Source organism: Panthera pardus, unplaced genomic scaffold (genome assembly GCF_024362965.1).
Source record: "Panthera pardus isolate Hobbes unplaced genomic scaffold, ASM2436296v1 HiC_scaffold_27, whole genome shotgun sequence".
NCBI classification, from domain to species: Eukaryota; Metazoa; Chordata; class Mammalia; order Carnivora; family Felidae; genus Panthera; species Panthera pardus.
Window position 1 is genome coordinate 7,792,752 of NW_026526843.1, and position 6,298 is coordinate 7,799,049.

Here is a 6,298-nt window from a genome sequence, read left to right on the forward strand (position 1 = left end):
CCTTCCTCGGGCTCTGTGCTGACACTGGAGCCTGCTTGGGATTCTCTCCCTCCCTCTCTCTGCCCCTCCCCCACTCGTGCTCGCTGGCCCTCTCAAAATAAATAAATACAAATTAGCAACATTTAAAAATAAAAGTAACTTAACAACAAGAGCTAAAGAAACAAGTCTAGAAAAGTTGCAAGCCATAATAGCGTTTCCTTTAAAGGTAAGCCAGAAGCATTTAACACTATATTTACTGGTTTCCTGAACGTCAGGTCACGTTTATCTTCCATACACAATGGTTGGAACGTGGAACCACAACACAGACCAGCTCCAAGGCCATTAGAAGGGGACCATTTTCTTTCTGACTTCTTTTCCCCTGCTCATTAATTTGGCTGATAACAAATATGCTCATTTTCTTTGAACACCCTGGAAGCAAAAGTCACACATAGCTGTAAAATGGGAAGTCATTTGCGAGATGGTGTCGGCAAACACATGAAAAAGCATGAAGCATATGCGCACAGTCGCCTGTTCACTAAGTAGTCGGACCAAGACGGTGGAGTTGATTGTGAGGCAACAACATGTGCTGGTAGCAAAAGAAAAGAACGATATAGGGGTGGGTTTTAAGCACAGTAGTGCTCCACGATTACCTGACAACGTCTAAGCTTAATGTTCCTTAGGACGGCGTAGCTTACGTGAATCTCAAGTGGTGTACTTAACCCTGAATGTGTGAACCAGAAGTGGCTTCGGGGATGCCTTCAAGTCTCTAATAATAAACTTGAAACTCCATGTTAGAAGATAAAGGTACTAGGGGTCTTGGCAATATTCACGAGATACTTGAAATTCTTAACTGCTTTCTGCAGAAGAAACCTGATAAGGGCAAAATCGGAGTAATATGTTCCAGAGGTCTCTTGTTTTCCTCCTCCATTCATGATAACTGTGGGCTCTTCCTGAAGCCCCGAGCGGCCAAATCTGGTCGATTTAGAAGCCACTGCCTCTTCCTTTTAAGAAGAGAATTTATTTTTCTGGTATGAATTATTTGGGAATTCTGAGGCTTGGAGAAGAGGTAGGAGTTAGCTGATTTTCTGAATACGACTTTCCCGATGTGAATCTTATTATTTTTTTATTTTTGGAAAGTAAACTAAACTTTTCAGTGTAATGCTGAGAAGTGCTCTTAATTCATTTGAGCAAAGCCATGGCTTGGATAACAGGAAAAGGCTTATAAATATGTCCCTTGTAAGGATTTGTCAGTATTCTTAGAGATGGTTTTTTCCTTATTGAGTCTCCGATACAAACTACGTGCCTTTTTAAAAGACAGTCACATCATTTAAAATCCGACTGATGATTTTTGCCTCTACCCACACCTCATTTACATGTCTGGCTAATTCATACCCAAATAAAATACTAACCTGACGTAAGAAAAAAAAATTACAATTAGTCCTTTCTAAAATCACAAAGCAGTCACTGCAAATAAATGGGCTAAATTCTTAGACACCAGGTGTCCTAGGGATCAATTGCTGGAGAAAAAAAAAAAAAAACCTTCATGGTCTCACGTTTACTTTCAGATGTTCAGAGTCGCACGGATTTGTCTCTTCACTCGGAACCGAGAGGGTTGTGATGCTATGGGAGGTCACACGCGTTACACGCACGTAGAAAGCAAAAAGCAGGGCAGCTTGTGACTAGTTTTCTGTAGAACTTCCAGACTATGACGCTAAGATTCAGTCCTGGTCCCGGGCTGGGTAAGGAAAACTAGACCAGCAGTGGCACGGAGGTGGCTTTGCTGCTGCCAGGGTTTGACGCCACGCCACTTCCTAATGCCTCTGCTGAAATAGCCATGATGACGTGAGAAGACTAAGGCTCTAAGCAGCAAGCGTTGCTCCACACCTGTCAGAGTGGCTAAAACCAACCCCACAAGAAGGAACAGGTGTCGGTGAGGACGTGGAGACAAAGGAACCCTCCCACACGGTTGGTGGCAATGCAAACCGGTGCAGCCACCGTAGCAAACAACACAGAGGTTTCTCAAAAAAATTCAAAATAGAACTTACCTTATGATCCAGCAATCCCACTACCGGGTGTTTACCCGAAGAACACAAGAACGCTAATTCAAAGGGATACACGCATGCCCATGTTTATAGCAGCACTAACTACAAGAGCCGAGATATGGAAGCAGCCCCAGTGTTCATCGATTGATGAACAGAGAAAGAAGAGGTCACATAGGGGCGCTTGGGTGGCTCAGTCAGTTGGGCGTGCGACCTCGGCTCAAGTCACGATCTCGCATTCATGGGTTCAAGCCCCGCATCCCGCCTTGTGCTGACAGCTCAGAGCCTGGAGCCTGCTTCGGGTTCTCTCTCTCTCTCTCTCTCTCTCTCTCTCTGTGTCTCTCTTTCTCTCTCTGCCCATCCCACGAGCGCACTCTTTCTCTCTCTCCCTCTCTCAAAAGTAAACAAACATTAAAAAAAATTTTTTAAGAGGTGGCATATATATATATATATATATATATATATATATATACTGTGGAATATTACTCAACCATAAAAAGGAATGAAATCTTGCCATTTACAATGACATGGATGGAGCTAGAGAGCATAATACTAAGCAAAATTGGTCAGAGAAAGACAAATACCCCATGATTTCACTCATACGTGGAATTTAACAGACCAAAAAAAAAAAAAAATGAGCAAAGGAAAAAAAGAGAGACACAGCAAGAAACAGACTCTTAACTACAGAGAACGCACTGATGGTTACCAGAGGGGAGGTGGGGGGGTGTATGTGTGGCTGAAACAGGTGATGGGGACTAAGGAGGGCACTTGTGATGAGCCCTGGGTACTGGATGCAAGTGTTGAATCACCATATTGTACGCCTGAAACTAATACAACACACTATGCTGACTACACTGGAACTAAAAGCTTAAAAGAAAAGTAATAAAATCTGGGGACACCTGGCTGGCACAAGTCGGAAGGGCACGCAGCTCTTGATCTCGGGGTCCCGAGTTCAAGTACCATGCTGGGTGTAGCGATCACTCAAAAACATAAATACACTTAGAAAAAAAATAAAGGTCGTTAAAAAATAAAAGAAGAAATAGATTTAAAGAGAAAGCATGTTTTCATTTGCCATTTCCAACTTATTCATAGAATTTAGATTTAAATAAAAGTGATGATAAATCTGCATCATCAGTGTCAAATTTCTAGACTCAACTGTATGTCTAAAGTTTGAAAATGTGAGAACTTGACCTCTCTTTTTCTTGAAGTATTTTTTACCGCCCTTGTTTTTTTATTAAGTAATCTACACCCAACGTGGGGCTCGAACTCAGGACCCCAAGGTCAAGAGTCACACACTCTGCTGGCTGAGCCAGCCAGGTGCCCCATGAGCTTGGTTTTTGGTGATTGATTCTTTTTATTATTATTATTATTATTAATGTTTATTTTTGAGAGGGAGAGAGCGTGGGGGAGGGTCAGAGAGAGGGAGACAGAGGATTCAAAGCCGGCTCTGTGATGACAGCAGAGAGACCCATGTGGGGCTGGAACTCATGAACCGTGAGATCATGACCTGAGCTGAAGTTGGGCACTTAACCGACGGAGCCACCCAGGTGCCCCTGATTCTTTTTTTTTTTAAGTTTATTATTCTGAGAGAGAGAGAGAGAGAGAGAGAGAGAGAGGCAGAGAGAGAGGGAGAGAGAGAATCTTAGGCTCCACACTCAGCGTGGAGCCCGATGCAGGGCTTGACCTCACAGACCGTAAGATAATGACATGAGCCGAAATTAAGAGCCTGGAACCTGCTTTGGATTCTGTGTTTCCCTCTCTCTCTCTCTCTCTCTCTCTGCCCCTCCCCCACTCATGCTCTGTCTCTCTCTCAAAAGTAAACATTAAAAAAAAATTTCACTGCCTGAAATGCCCTGACAGTGTTCTATGACTGTCGTCCAATAGCACTTAGAATAGAATCCAAACTCCTTGCTGTGACCCGCCCACAGAGCTCTGAATGGCCTTGCTTGCCTCTCCAGACTCATAGCAGACTGCCTCCTCCCAGTGCACCACTCTTCAGTCACACGGGCATTAGTTGTTTCTCATCCTGATCTCAGGACCTTTGCACGTGCCTTGGCCTGGGATGCTCCTTCCCCAGCCAAGCTGCACCTTTGTAATCCTTCAGAATGCTTCAGTATCGCCTACTGAGAATTCCTGACCATCTTAACCATGGTACAATGCCCCTCCTCCCTACCCAGCTGTCCTTCCATGCCTTCATCCCGGAGCCTTCTTCAGAGCAATGATGCACTCTAACACTATCTTGTGTTTGTGTGTTTGCTTGTCTTGTCCCCACCTCCCCCCACCCAGCAGTGTACAAGCTCCGTAACAGCCAGGCTTTCTCCTGGTCTCTGCTGTCTCTCCAATGCTTAGAGCGGTGACTGGCACGTGATAAACAAATACTTTTTCGGGACTGGGAAGAATCATCCAAAGGTGTCGTATTCTGTAAAGAACTCCGTATTTTTAGCGAAACGTGCGGAACTTCAAGTAGGACAAGGGAAGGGGGAGTAATGACAGTTATCTGTAATATAAAACCAAGGAGATAATATTTTGCAACTACAAGGCTCACAGGTAGAGTTAATCTCTGTTTGGGGACATAAAAATTATATTATTGCAGTTTTATCACATCCTTGCTCATTATCGTCATGGGGAACTGGATTTGAATTATAATAAAAAGGCCTTGGTAAGATATGTTAAACTTTCTAACAGTTAATCACCAGGACATCTCAGAGGGGAGCCTATGGAATCCACGTTTCTGGAAATCTTACTGGATGTAAAATGTCTTTCTTAAATGAATTATGTCAAATTTCCTTGGGAAAACACCTTGATTTGATTTCTTCTTTTTCTTAATTTTTCTTAATGTTTATTTATTTTTGAGAGAAAGAGAACGTGAGCAGGGGAGGAGCAGAGAGTGAGGGAGATACAGAATCTGAAGAAGGCTCCAGGTTCTGAGCCATCAGCACAGAGCCTGACGCGGGGCTCGAACTCACGAACCTTGAGATCATGACCTGAGTCGAAGTCGGACGCTCAACTGACTGAGCCACCCAGGCACCCCCACCTTGATTTGATTTCTAATATGACTTGTTCTCTGACTTCCTTACACTCTTCTTCCCTGTCATTTATTCTCTCTACCTGCTCTGCAAACAACTGGAAAAGTTTACCAAAATTGTGTGTCTTTACAAACGTGTTTGGGTCCCTTCCAATCTGACGAGACATGGTCCCATTAACCATTCGAATGATCTCCGTCTTTGATGACAAGGAAGAAATGAGAGCCGGATTCAAATGCAGATGCCAGCACCCCTGTAGGGATTTGGACCAGTTGGCATGAAGACTGTATTTCGTGTATGTATTTACCAATATTTCTGTTACAAATTCAGTCTTAACACCAAGGCCAGTTCTAGTTGGGTGTAGAAATCACCCAGAATGATGGTAGCAGGGATAATGGTGAAGTCAGTCACCTCTTCAAATGAATCAGCGGGAGCGTGCGAGTATATCCATGGAATACGAGAACAGGTCTGCAAGTCTTAGACTTTTTCTATCTGCGTCCCATGCCATTGGGAGTTTGTTTATCAAACTTTCTGAAGCGGGGCCCCTGGCTGGCTCAGTCGGTGCAGCATGTGACTCTTGACCTCGGAGTTGTGAGTTCGAGCCCCCACATTAGGTATAGAGATTACTTGAAAAGAAAATCTTAATGGGGGTCACCTGGGTGGCGGCTTAGTGGGTTGAGCCTCCAACTTCCACTCAGGTCATGATCTCATGGTTCGTGAGTTCGAGCCCCGCGTCGGGCTCTGCGCTGATGGCTTGGAGCCTGGAGCCTGCTTCAGATTCTGTGTCTCCCTCTCTCTCTGCCTTTCCCCCACTCATGCTCTGTCTCTCTCTCAAGAATAAATAAACATTAACAAAATTTTTTTAAATCTTAATGGTAGTTTCATGTTTGCGTGGATTCCCTGTATGTATCCCTATTAAATTTTATTTTTCTCCTGTGAAACAAATCTAAAAAAAAAAAGAAAAACTTTCTGAAGCATTAGTTCATCTGCTCATTCATTCAGTGAATCCAAACTATGGGCCAGACAGGTTTTTAGGTCTGGAAATACAGGGATTAACAAGAGGAAATTGAGGGAGAAAGAGACAATACTCATATATTTTTATTTTATTTTTTAATGTTTATTTTTGAGAAAGAGCACGTTCATGTGCGAGCAGAAGGAGGGGCAGAGAGAGAGGGGGACAGAAAGAGGGGGACAGAGGATCCAAAGCAGGCTCTGCGCTGACAGCAGAGAGCCTGACGCGGGGCTCAAACCCATGAA